Raw genomic sequence first — 14,444 nt, forward strand, 5'->3', positions numbered from 1 at the left:
CACTCTGGAAATATGAGGGCTGAAAGGAAGGAGTTATGGGTGATGTCATGAGGAGTACAGACAAGATAAACCCACATGAGCTTACTTCAACATACCAGAACCCCAGTCCCGGGACTGAGATGAAGTAGAGGATAGAAAAGAGAAGCTGAAAACTCAAGAAAGTTTGTGTTTAGGACAAATAAAACACTGCAAGCAACTTCAAGACATGGGTAGTATGTTGTTTCTCAGTATTTCCAGCAGCAAGTTCAGTATCTCATATGCCATTAACAAACCAGGGTTGAATGAACAGACATATATATTCAAGAGTAAACATACTGGCAGTAGACGAGAAGGCTCATTAAAGGTTCTTTGCTAGCTGCATGATTCCGTCTCTGGTCTCACTCCTGTCCAAACCAACCTTCACATTGCTGATGTGTTCCTTCTAAAAGGCAGATTTGATCACGTTACTCCTAAGGGCTTTAACAACTCCCTTTGGTCGCCACTATAAAGTCCAAATTCCTCAGCCTGGTAAACCAAGCCTTTTGTGATCTGATGCCAGCCTACTTTTCAGACTTGTTTCTGCAACAACCCTCCTCATATGTTCTGCTGTGGTCTTGGAAGGTTGTTTGGAGGTCTCCCATATGTGCTCTCTCAAGCAAAGACACCCCCACCTTTGCACACACTGCTTCCTGTCTGGCTGAGAAGCTCCCTCTTACCCTTCAAATGTCACTTTCTCCAGAAAACTTTTCCTAACATTTCTAAGCAGGGTCCATACTTCTATTATGGTACTAAGCACAGTACCATAATTAATGTTTCCATGTCTTTCTTTCTTTAGAAACCTCTGTAGTACCATGCCTGGGTTCTACTCATCTTTGCATCCCCAGCTGCTAGAGTGGGGTATAGAAGCTTATTAAATGTTTGTTGAAAAAATAAATAAGATTGTAGAAGCCAAAAATAGAAATAAAGCTTAAATACTCAGGTAAACAAAGGCAGCAGGATATTAAAAGACAGGGATCGGCAAGTCCATCCCTGTAATCAGAAGATTTTGTCATGGCTAGCAGCTACAATGTGCCCTCCAATTGAGCTCTGTTATCACGATCAGAAACGAAATTTTGGGTTGGTTATACAATGGGCCTGACCCAGTATTACATTCCCTATTTATATTATTCCAAACCATTTCTAACACTCTGCCTTGGATAAAGCAATTTCATTTTCACGTGCTTTAGTGTCACCATCTTATGTGAAGTAACCTCTATTTCAAAATGCCCTAAAAGCCAAGTTCTGCCCTCTTATTCTAATTCTCATTTTCTCTCTCTCTTACTAAGTGGAATGGAAAACTTCTGTGCTAACTTAAGAATGAGAATAGTCTGAATCTAAACTTACTGTATACCCTAGGAAAGTTATTATACCTTTATACATCTCAACTTTCTCTTCCTTCAATGGGATCAACTCTATCTAGGAGGCCATAGGAAATAATGAAAGGTAACACTCACACAATTCTTATTATGTACCTCACATGTATTAACCTGTTTAAATCTATAATTCTTCGAGGTAGGGACTGTGATTCTCCTCCACTATACCCAAGAAGACTGGAGCAGAGAGAGAACAGATGGAAGGAGGCTGGGAAGTTCACAGCTCATGAGTGGCTAAGAGGCAAGGCTGGAACCCCAGCATCATGGCTCTAGTGTCCCTGCAGTGAACCTTTACCTCCGACTGCCTCTCTGCAGGCCAATGGAAGATACTGTGCTTGGAACATAACTCTAGCACATTAAAGTATTAAAGGACTTAAAAATTATATATTTTTTCAAACAAATGCAAGCCTTATTTGTAACTGAAAACAAAATAAAAGTGGAAAGAGAAGGAATGGAGACACTGAATGGTAGGCTTCAGATATGGGACAGTGTTCTATATTTCAATCCAAACGCATTTTACAGCCAAGATTTTAAGACCTGAAACCATCCGTCCCGTACAGCTAAAATAAGAAGGATCTCATGATTTTAGCCATCAAGGAGATGGATGTGTCCTTCACTGGTACTGTATCTAAAATTAAGATGACACTGTCAGTAGATGAACATCTACTTTGGGGTATGGCTTTATAGACCAATGAATTAGGTTTTTCTCAGGAGCAGCAACCAAAGAATAGAAATAACACAAGATACACTTGTGTTAAGCTTTTTGTACAGAAACAGAATTTTATTTCTAGAAAAAGCATTAAATATTTAGTTAAGTTCACATTACCCTATACTAAAAAAATTAATTTGGGGCAAAAGTTAAAGAACTAGGTATAATGCAGTACTTTCAAATTATCAACTGCTTATAATTATATTTCCTTCTGGGCAAAGGAAATATATATATTTTATTTAGAAAGTGCTGAATAAGGCTGGGCACGGTGGCTGACGCCCGTAATCCCAGCACTTTGGGAGGCCGAAGAGGGTGGATCACGAGGTCAGGAGTTCAAGACAGGCCTGGCCAATGTGGTGAAACCCCGTCTCTACTAAAAATACAAAAATTAGCCGGGCGTGGTGGCGCACACCTGCAGTCCCAGCTACTCGGGAGGCTGAGGCAGGAGAATTGCTTGAACCCGAGAGGCGGGGGGTTGCAGTGAGCTGAGACCACACCATTGCATTCCAGCCTGGTGGACAGAACGAGACTCCGTCTCAAAAAAAAAAAAAAAAGTGCTTAATAAATATTTATTGAGTAAATTAATACTATTGTAGAGATTGATTCATTAATACTATTTTAGAGATAGATTTATTTCCAGATGGTTCCTTAGAAGGAATGGGTGCCTTATAATAGTCATCATTTGTCCTGGAGAACTTACTCCTCAAATCTCTTGAAAAGCCTAAAGCCACCTTTATCTGTACCCATGGTTTCTACATCTTTTCTTCCCTCATCAGAAAGAGAACAGAGAAAGATCAGGTTACATTGCTTCTGTGGGCCTGTATAAATTCCTGAGAGGTTCTCTCTTCTGTCAGGAAAAGTTTCCCTGGCAACCATATTTACACACTCACTCATTTCTCTCCCCTCCTTTGATTCACTGGTTGGTATAAAAATTAATTTGCATTGATTTGCTGAAGCTTACAAGTTAATCATTCTAATAGACTCACAAAATTTTAGACGCTGGTCTCTGCCCAAAACTTGTTTCTTAAAGGGCCTGTTTACTTTCTTTAGAAATTTGAATGTAATTATCTTCAGTTTAAATATTTTTAAATACATTTAATATGTATTCTGAATGTTTCTGGCTTCAGGTAGAGAAAATAATATTTTTCTAAGGGCATCTGCCCTATATTATTAGTTAGGACGATCAAGAAACAAAGAGATACTTTAGTTCTGAGTAAGCAAAGGGTCAGATTCTTATCCAGCTATAGTAAGGTCCTGGAAGATAAAAGTCAAGGACCAAAACAAAAAGTCTGGGTCACATGAAATGATGAATCAGGCCTAAGATTCTGGGTGATCAGAGGTCAGGACCTGGATAACAGGAATGGGACGTGAGTTATCAAGAACTGAGTTTCATTAATTCATTCACTAAGTATTTACTGTGCAACTACTAGGGCATGGTGTTGGGAAAAGAGCAGTGAATAAGCCAGACACAGATGTACCCTCATAAAATTGAGAGTCACATATCTGAATAGTGAACACATGTTGACTTTGTTATTGAACCAAGTATCTCTGGACTAGGGGTGCTCACTGTATAATTTCCTATAAAGGCCAGAATTGGTTTCAGACTAGGAATGGCACAGAGACCTATAGATAAAGATAAGTTCAAGAAGCCTTCACTGGAGTACATAAGTTGGCAGGTCAAGCAGTCTTGGACATATACAACAGTTTCTTTACATTTAAATTTCAACAACAATGATATATGAGCCTATCACAGGAAACAAGGCTAGATACTTTGCAATATACCTACGTTTTATAAAGAATAGAGTGAAAGCCGATAAAGGTATGAGTTATTCTTAAGCTCTTTTAACAACCATTTACTGAGCATCTATGATGTTCAAGAAATAGTTTTAGGAGCTTAAGTTAAGGGTATGAAAAAGACATGGTCCTTAGCAATTATAACAATGTGGTAAATGCTATAATGAGATGCTAACTTATGAAGAAATATCAAAGAGGAGATTACTAATTCTTAAAAAGCAAGCTGGGAAATGCCTTCTGAGAGGTAATGCTTGAAATGAGTTTTAAAAGATAAGTAGAAAATTTTGTTTTAAGCTGGTAAATGTTGGGGTAATTTGTTATACAGCAATGGATAACTACTACAGTGCCTTATGGAGACCATGCTACAGCATAACTAGGAGACTATGGAGAAGACCCAGCCCAGTCAAGTAAACTGTGTTTCATGTGTATACTGCAGGTTATATTGGACATCTCTTCATATTTTTCTTCTCACGTATTCTTAGGCTTACCTGATCCATGTTGGGCATAGAAAATGAGAACAAACACTCTGAACGGGGATGAGACAGGTAATGGGAGGAGGCAATACAATCTCAGTCTTGTCTGATTTCCCCCACAAAGGAATCCAGGTTGGTTGGCATAGGACTTGGTCAAGTGGTAAGTGTCAAGTGATGTCAGGACTTGGTCAAATCATTACTCAGAGAGACCAGAAGTGAGAGGAACAAGAGGATGAGTAAAAACTGTTTCTGAGAGAACCATAACCATGAAACCCAGAAAAAACTAATTGGTTGTCAGTTCCAAGTAGTGACCATAAAGCCAAAAATGAGAGAAAATAGAAGTTTCTGTTTTTCTTGATTCATGTGGGTAGTTGAAGGAACAGAGCAGGCAACAAAGGCAAGAGAGAACAGAAGCATTCCAGACAATGGTGGCAACCAGTGGGGTTCAAAGCTGCTGGAGGGGTCCATGGTTTGAGGGTCAAAGGGTAGCATCAACCTGATTAAAAAGGCACCAGATGAGGGCAGACAAGTCGTAGTGTACCTGTTCCACTCCAATTTCTGTTTCAGTAGGTTGAAAAATGGTCTCCATATCTTCCCATGAACAAATGGGTATATCTAACTAAAAAAGGAATAGAAATGAACTTGTGTTGTATTTGAACTGGGAGTAACAATAGCATCAGGACTATAACTCTCTCTAGTAATACCCTCACAACATGGTGGATGAGTTTCCAGAAGTCATTCTAAGTAAGCAATTCCTTGCCTCTTTATTCTCTATTCTCTTCATATTGACTGGGCATTTCCTTTTGCCCTTCACACCAGCAGACTCATGGAGTTCAAAATGAGGGGACCATAGGAAAATGTGATTGTGCAGCATGACACAGCAAGGACTTAGGCCACCTACCCAAAACAAAGGCCACAGCGCAAAATGCTTTCCTACCTTCAGGAGGTAGTACAGATACCTTCAGGCAGAACTGGATACCTAATTTGTGGGGCCTGGTGCAAAATGAAAATGTAGAACCCCATTGTTAAAAATTATCAAGAATTCCAAGACAGCAACAAGAGAGTATTAAACCAAGCCTGGGCCCCTCTAAACATAGGGCCCTGGGAGACTGCACAGGTTGCACACCCACAAAGCTGGCCCTGACTTCAGAGACAGTATAGCATGATCCTTCAGGAAAGCTTTAGAGTCTGAGCTGGATCCAAATCCCATCTGTGCCACTCATTAGCTATGTGACCTCCGGCAATTTACTTAGTCTTTCCATGTTGCCAAGAAGTTGTGTGGTTATAATCTGGTGCTGGGAAGATTAAATGGGATAATGAACAGAATGTATACAAAGAGCTTAGCACAATGCCTAGCACATAGTGAGCACTCAATAAATGATAGCTGTACTATTACTCTTCAATGAAACATACAGGTAGTTGTCAAAGCAATAAGTTTAAGAAATGGACTGCTGACTTACTATTAAGGATATGAAAGAAAAATAATAATATTTTAGGTCAACTGAAATAATGAAGCAGACAGAGAAAATGAAATCTTCCACTTGACTGTGCTGTCTTTGCTAATCACTTTTCTATTTCTTTTCTTCCTTTCATTGCCAAACATACAAAAGGTGATCTGCATGCTGTCTCCACTTCTTATCTGCATCTCATGCCACAGTTCTCTCTAATGTGGCTTTTAATATCCCCATGGCCACCCCCGCCACTCTAGTGAAGCTATCATTTTCAAAAAGTTACTAATGACCTTCTGTTTACTAAATATAATGAATGTTTCCCACTCTTTCTATACAATTTCATACTGCAGACCAATTTCTGCAGCTCAAAACTTTTTCTTCTCTTGACTTCTATGATACTACACTCTCATGGTTAATAGCATGTCTAACTGCCTTGGCATCTGTCAGGTACACAACAAATGGTGGTGAATAGAATGCAGTTGTTTGATGAATAAATTAGATGGTTGTCTTGCTTCTTTGATATTCCTTATTTTCTACCATACGAACTCCATGGCTTCTCCCTCCCTCCCTAAATGTGGGATATATCTCCAAGTTTCAGTCCTTCATCCTCTATTCTATTTCTATGCTGTTACCACCCGTGTACTCAGCTAATCATATGGCTTCAATTATCACCATTTTTTTTTCTTTTCTCAGCTCCTATAATACCACACATTAAGCATCTCAAAAAGGTACTAAATGGCTGCTATACATTTGTGATTTCATTTACTCATCACAACAATATTGGGTAGGTGGCATTATTACAGATGAAGAAACTGAAGCCAAAGTCATGTAGCAAGTACCTGGTAGAACTGGGATCCAAATCTTTGTTTAGCTGAGAATAACCCCCATACTACACCACCCCTCTCATTTTCCTGTCTCCTCCATATCACAAATACAGGACAGTATTTGCACACAAGCAGGTGTTCAGTAAATACGCTGATTGAGAAGACTGCTTAAATACCGCCCATGATTTTCCAGCACTACAGTATCATCAGTCTTAGCAGAGCATATTAAGCATGTCACCCCAGTGACACCTTCTTTAGACTTGATCTGAAATATAACTCAAAACAGAAAATTTGCCAAAAACTCGCCATAAGCTGTTCTAAAAATAAATTTGGTCTAAGCAAAGCAAAAAGGCCTTTATCTGATTCAAATATTAGGAGAGTTTTGGGGATGAGGTCCACCTTGCTACTCTGGGCCCAACCTTGCTCAGCTTCTAAATGATTAGGAAGTAAAAATAGGCTGGCTAGTTGATGGCTGATGAGGTTAAATGAACTATTTATAGTTCTAGAGATAGATACTAAGACAGCAGAATGGGATTTTCTCTGCTCTGGTAGCTAAGACCTCATTAAAAGAAGCCCAATACATGTGAGACATGGGTGGAAACTGGGATGAAGAGAAAAGGATAATAGTAAGGAGGGAGGGTAAACAGAAAGGAGGAGGCATTGGAAAGCCTATGGAGGGCCTGGCCCAGTCTGGCAGATCCACCGCTGTTGTGCACAGCTGGCACCATGCAACAGTGGGCTCAGCTGCATTTGCATGATTCATGGTCTCAGTCCTGGACTACTTGCCCTGACCCATCTCACACTTCAGTCCTCTCTTAATCCAGATCCTTCCAGCTTCTGATCGTAACACTTATTTCCCCAGGTCTCACAGATTTGACATCCAGCATTGCTTCCCTAGTTATGGCCATGTATTCTCTTTTTGTATGGTTTAGATTTGCCCTCCTCAGATGCTGCCTCTAGTGCCAAACATTATGCCCAGTTTTCAGGCCCTCTCCTTTAGAGCGATTGAAAACTACTCCTATTCCACCTCCACATGATGGACTCTTACTTGGAAAGACATGAGTGACAAAGACCAGGGATGAGGCTCAGAAAAACTGATGAGGGGAAAATATGGCAGAGAAAACGATAAGAAAAATATCACTGGACAACTGGGCTGGCAATGAGAAATTCCGGGCTACTTTTAGGAAGTTACATTACAGAGGAAGGAAAAACGCCATAGTTACAATAGAAAGCCATTCCCTAGAGATAACATATTCTTTATGTGGCTGCATTTGCTGTTCCCCCGCTTTGGCTGCCTTTTCAGTCCTTTCCAATTTTCTCTGCAAGGTGAACTCCTATTCACCCTTCAACACCTTGTTTAAATGTGTTCTCTGGAAAGCCTTCCCTGGTCCTCTCAGACAGCTAATTGTTCCCTCCTCTGTGCTTTCACAGTCCTTTGCATTCACGTCTATTATGCTGTTAATCACTTTTACTAGCAATTTCATTTGTTTCTCCTACCACTTCTTTCAGGACAAGGACTAATTATCTTATTCATCTTTGCATCCCCAAGACATAGCAGAGTGCCTGGCATATGCCAAGTATTTGTTGTTGGGTGATAAAAGACATCAAGAGCAACGTAGAAGTGCAATTTGCACTTCACTTGCAAAATCAAATTGGTTCCTGGTACTTTTCATCTGTAACCGCGTTTTCTCTTGATTTAGAAGGAACGAGTTTAGACTCATAAAAGAAACTCTATTGATATCCCGGACGCATTAGCCGATTTTCATCCCCACTAGTGACAGAAATATTTTTTTCCCCCACACTTCCAAGAAACTCCCAGGGTAAGCTTAATATCAGTGGCGCATCTCTCCTCCTACCATTTCTATTGTAGCGAAAGCTAAATTACACTGTGAGCCTAAAGCTGCCACCAGTCTTAGTGAAATGGGGGAGGGGGGATAATTACAAGAAGACACTTCTGTAGCAGACCTAGGAGGGGGTTGGGGGAGGAAGATGAATTTAAGCTTCGCCTTATAAGAAATGTGTTAGACACTCACGTAGAACAGCCGCTTCCTCTGTGCATGACAGACCCGATCCAGGTGTCCAGCACCGACCTTTTCCCATGGGTGTCAGGTCATCACCCAGCACAGAAAACAAGGGACCAGCGCCTTTCTAGGGCATCCCTCTTTCTCCAACCTTGGGGCCCGCTTTTCCTCTAGGGGACTGTTCTCTCCTCCCAGTTCCAGCAACCCCGGTTCCCTCTGCTGGTACCCCCCACGCCACGCTTGACTCTGGACCGAAAGTGCCGGCGGCTGGGCTGTCAGGCCGCAGCTGGGGAGCGGGCGCCCTGGTCAGGCCCGAACCCCGGGTCTCCCGCACTCTGCGGGACGAGCGGAGCAGGCGCAGGCCGCGCAAGGCCACGGGCTGCCGCGGCGCGGGCCTCTCCGCGGGAGGGGGTTCGGTCCCCGGAGAAAGCGCTCCAGTGACGGGACCTCGGCCCGTTCCCGTTCCCGGCAGCCCCCCGGCAAGCCTCGGCCTCAGAGCTCCCCGCAGCCCTCCTCGCGGCGGGTTACCGGCCTGGGGGCGCCGCGCTCTACCGATCGCTGGCCGGGACTGCGGGCTCCCAGCGCGGGCCCCACGCCGCGGACCAGGGGTCAGGCCGCCTGCCGCCCGTCTGTCCGTGCCCATGGCAATGCCCCCGCCCCGCGCGGCCCGTCCCGGCCGAGCACTCCGGCCCGACCGTGACAGCTGGGTGCCCAAAGGGTTAAGCCGGCAGCGCGGCGGCCGGTGTCCCCCGCGCGCTGCCCGTCAGCCGCAAGCCGGCCCCAGCGCGCACGCGCCCGCCCGTTACCTGCGGTCGCCTCCGCGCTCCTCCTCCACCTGGCCGCTCTCTCCCGGGGGCCGCCCCTCAGCCCGCCCCCTCGGCTCGGCGCCGCGCACCCTGCTGGCTACTCGGACGCGGCCTGCGGAGGAGGGGCGTGGGCTTCATTACCATATATTAGAATACCAGCGCGCGTCACGTGGCCGCTCCAGCCAATGGTCACCCTGGAAGGGCGGGGATTGGGCGGAACACTCCTTAGTGGTGCTCCCAGCCTGAACCGGTGGCCATGGCAACGGGCGGGTGGGCGGGGTAGTGGGGAGGCTCTGGAGCCCGGTGCCCCCGGGAGCATCTCCTCTACCTGAGCTCCGCATGGCGACCGCGCGCAGTTTTCCCACCTCGCGGATGGAGAGATTTGTCTCAGCCAGAGAGATCCAGATTCAGCCAACATTTATTGAGCACTTACTACGTGCCTTAACACTTTGCCGCAGAATGTGATGTCTGTCCTATTAACCCCACTAGATAGTAGGGAAAGTGGAGGCTCAGAGAGGTTAGATCATTCACCCAAAATCATACAACAACATTAAATGGCAAAAGTGGAGATCTAAGACCATTTTTGACTTCAGATCCGGGACAATCGCGAGTTTTTTTTATCCAGCAGGAGTCTCCTAGCACCTCACAATTCCAGGTGTGCTGAGCGGTTGAGAAAATCCTTGTAAATAATTTGTACAGCGTTTTACTGTTTCCTTACGGTGACCTTTGAGAGTAGTAGGCAGAACAGTTATGCCCGTATTACAAAGGAGAGAAAATGAGGCTCGGAGAGGCCATGTGACATAATTTAGGTCAAACAGCTATTAAGAGCTAATGCTTAGTTACAGTTATTTATACTGAAGCTCATTACTTTAGAAAACTTGTAAATTCAGTCTTCTCAACATGGTGGAATTACTGTGACCATTCTATGGATTAAGAAACCGAGACTTTGGGAAGTTAAGCAAATTGCCCAAGGTTATACAGCTAGTAAGTAGCAGATTTAAGGTTCAAATCCAGGTTTATCTGGCCCCAAAGCTAGTCTCATTGTATCACATTTATTTAATTTAGGATTGGATTTAGAACCTCTTCTCTAATAGAACTTTGTCTCCTCTCAAGATATGGTGGTGTTATGTCTTAATCCTACAGCAAATATACCTTGTGACAAGTGACATGTGTTAAGGTCACAGAGGCTACATAGTAAAAGAGAATAGAGTCACCAGTAGGTAGGGGCACTGTAGAATTCTCTGTCTTTCCTTTATTTTTTATTTATTTATTTATTTTGAGTTCGATCTCACTCTTGTCACCCAGACTGGAGTGCAATGGTGCGATCTCAGCTCACTGCAACCTCCACCTCCCGGATTCAAGCTATTCTCCTGACTTAGCCTCCTGAGTAGCTGGGATTACAGGCACCTGCCACCACACCCAGCTAAGTTTTGTACGTTTAGTAGAGACAGGGTTTTGCCATGTTGGCCAGGCTGGTCTCAAACTTCTGACCTCAGGTGATCCGCCTGCCTCGGCCTCCCAAAGTACTGGGATTACAGGTGTGAGCCACCGTGCCCAGCCTGTCTTTCCATTTTTACCCTAGGGATTTGATAGTTTAGCTAAAGGCACAGTAGTTTAAAAACACAAATATCTGTGTACAGACAGACTTGTTTAGCTCAGTGATTCTAATTGTATTTATTTATTTATTTATTTTTTAGAGACAAAATTATGCTCTATCATCCAGGCTGGGGTACAATGGTGCGATCATAGCTCACTATAACATTGAACTCCTGGGCTCAAGTGATCCTCCTGTCTCAGCCTCCCGTGGAGTAGCTGTGACTACAGGCATGCACCCCCACACCTGGGTAATTGTTATGTTGCCCAGGCTTGTCTCAAACTTCTGGCCTCAAGCAATCCTCCTGCTTGGGCTCCCCAAAACTCTGGGATTCACAGGTGTGAGCTACCACATCTGGCCATGGTTCTCTAACTGTAATATATTTATGGATTACTGGACAGGGCTCTATGCCTCAAACTAAATATACTAAAGTTTATAGGCATTTAAAGGGATTATCAAAGGTAATTTTGAATATATGTACATTTCACCTTCCTGGGTTGCTTTAAAACCCGATTTCCTCCTAAAACGTGACTGTTTGGTGCTTAAGAGCACAAACATAGAAGCAGACCTGCGTGGGTTAAAATCCTGACTTGGCCACTCATTGACTGTGCGACCTTGGGCAAGTTACTTAAACTCTCTTAAATTTCCTCATTTGTAAAACAGGATACAAATGTTGTGAGAATTTAATGACTTACTGTGTATATATATACACATATATAATATAAACATTTCATATAGGCCCTGGCCCAGGGATAAACCCTCCATAATTGATAGCTATTGTCATTTCTGTTATCATCCCAGGAGCTTTCCTAGGAACAGACAACCCACATGTACACAATCTCTCAAGGCTTCCTAGCTAGCTTTGGAATTCTGAAGCTGCCTTCCATCCCTTGTGGCATATTAAACAGCCTGTTGTGCTGCTGAAGGCTTGTTATCTCTCCAAATTACATTCTCTCTTCTTGGGATCATAAATAATTCCTGCACTCAAAGGAGCTGGTTTCTCTTGCACATCTCTAGCACCAAATGACCGGAGTTGCTCCTTGCAGAAGAGGATCTTGACAAACAGTGGAGCCATAAGTCAGGCTCCTTGAAACACTTTTATGAGCGCCTTAATGAGGGAGATGAGCTGTCATCAGGAACTCGTCCTGTCCTTCCTGACCACAGGAAATGAGCTCTTTGTGCTCAAAAGGTTTCCAAAGCTGAGGCGCAAAGAGTTTTCAGGAAGTGGGCCAGGGATGAGAAGTTGTTGACTCAGAGAATCCCAGGGCTAAACAGCCCCTATCCTGCCATTCACCCTAGAGGGTCAAATGACTCATGGTCTTATTGCAGTAATAGCACCAAAGGGTGGTGTGTGTGTGTGTGTGTGTGTGTGTGTGTGTGTGGTGGTGTTGATCCTCCCCAGTTCCCCACTATGTGCACACTCCAACAGCCAACCTATTCCCCCCTGACAAAAAGATATCGCAGAATAGAACACTGGTTAAGAGCATTGTCTCTGGAACCAAAGAACCAGATTTGAATCCTACTTCCACTATTCAACAATCTGTGCGATATTAGGAAACTTGCTTAACCTCTCTGCATATCAATTTCCACATCTGTAAAATGGAAATAATAACAGTGCCCATTTTATAGACTGTTGTTAGGATGAAATGAGTTACTAACATAAACTGCTTAGAACACCCCATGGTATACGCTAGAGAAGTATTTGCTAATTAAACAAGAATAAGTGTATAAATCCAGTACAAACAACGTACTTTCTATAGAGGCCACTACAGCCTTAAGTGAAGTGCCCTAGGCCCTCTCCGATGTGCTGCCCTCCAACCCCTTTCTGATTGTCATATAAATGTTGCCCAGGAGCAGGAAGACATGTGCTTGGGAACTTTGGTTTGGGCCTGGCTCTGCCACATTCCTTGGTCTGTGAACTTGGCCAAGTTATTTTACATCTCTGAGCCATAGTTTTGTTATTTGTGAAACGAGACTAATTTCCTCCCAGAGTTGTTCTGAACATTCAATCAGATAGTGTCTGGCAAGAGGTGATGAGGGCCTGAACTGGATAGAGGTCATATATCATCAAAATCACCCTCTTCTTTATCTGAGTTGTTTCTGGTAAACATCGTTGCTCTACATTAATGAGAATTACTAACATTTATGGAGCACTTACCCTGGCCTTGTGCTATGTACTTCATTTTATTTAATCCTCAAAATAAACCTAAGCCTCTGAGAGATTAAGTAACATGTTCAAGAAGATCACACTGTCAGTCAGTGGCTGAGCCAGGATCCAAGCCGGGACTATCTGATTCCCAAGTCCATGCTAATAACCCACCATGCTACATGCAGGCCTCCAACTCCAGCTTGGCTCATAGGACCCAGGGAATGTGTGTTATATTTCTTTAGCACCCTTCCCCCATCCATATATACACTCTCCAGTCACCCACCAGCACCAGGCATAGTAGGTGCTCCATACACATTTACTGAATGAGTGAAAATAAGTCACTATGACATCCTTTTATAGTGATAAAAGTCCATTTCTTCTTGAGCTGTCCCTGGTGGGAATAAAAGCAGCTGGTGACCCTCCTTCCCACCCCCTAGCATCCTTTCTGATAAATAATAATGTGGGATGCCTCCCTCCTTTCCCCATGGGAGAGTTAGGCTTCTTGGCATCAGAGATCCACAATAGACACAGTGATGACTCATCTTCAGTGTGCATTTGGAGCAATGTCAGGACCCCTGGAGCTTTTTAGGGCTCTGTTAATATGCATCAGTAGGGTGATTTCCAAATAATGGTGTTGGATAGATGTATTTGCTGGGGGTGCCCTAACAAAATACCACAAACTGGGTGGCTTAAAACAGCCCAAGTTTAATCTCTTACAGTTTAGGAGGCCGTAAGTCTGAAATCAAGATGTCATTAGGGTTGGTTCCTTCTTGGGGCATCAGGGGGAAAATCTGTTCCATGCCTCTCTCCCAGTTTCTGGTGGCTGCCAGCAATCCTTGGCACCCCTTGGTTTGTGGATGTGTCACTCCAATCTCTGCCTCTGTTGCCACATGGCGTTCTCTCTGTGTGTCTGTATCCCAATTTACCTCTTCTTGTAAGGACACCAGTCATGGTATTAGGGCCCACACCAATCCAGTATGATTTTGTCTTAACTTGATTACATTTGCAAAGACCCTATTTCCGGATTAGGTCACAGTCACAGGGACTGGGGGCTAGTCTCTGTGAATATCCTTTGAACATATCCTTTTGGGGGACATAACTCACAATAATATGTTTGGGGTAGAGTGGAGAGGAGATGGAAAATGAAGGGAGGGAATGAAGAGAAAGGGGAGGTTGTTCATGAGGGGCAGATCACATGAACAGAATGAACTGTGACCAAGGGTTCCTCAAGA

General features: G+C 43.6%; 1 protein-coding gene across 3 annotated transcripts in view; it reads right to left on the reverse strand.

The window, feature by feature from the left end:
* PHC2 (polyhomeotic homolog 2) overlaps positions 1–9,532 on the reverse strand; it is a 110,694-nt gene extending 101,162 nt beyond the window's left edge. For 2 of the 3 annotated variants that reach the window (XM_003891543.5, XM_021939164.2), the window contains exon 1: positions 8,676–9,103. The gene's annotated coding sequence lies outside the window, so the exon portion shown is untranslated. Of the gene's footprint in view, positions 1–8,675; positions 9,104–9,469 lie in introns of those variants that run through there. The other variant, XM_021939167.2, reaches the window with a different exon arrangement.
* Between the last annotated feature and the right edge of the window lie 4,912 nt (positions 9,533–14,444).

This window comes from Papio anubis, chromosome 1 (genome assembly GCF_008728515.1).
Source record: "Papio anubis isolate 15944 chromosome 1, Panubis1.0, whole genome shotgun sequence".
In the NCBI taxonomy this organism is placed as follows: domain Eukaryota; kingdom Metazoa; phylum Chordata; class Mammalia; order Primates; family Cercopithecidae; genus Papio; species Papio anubis.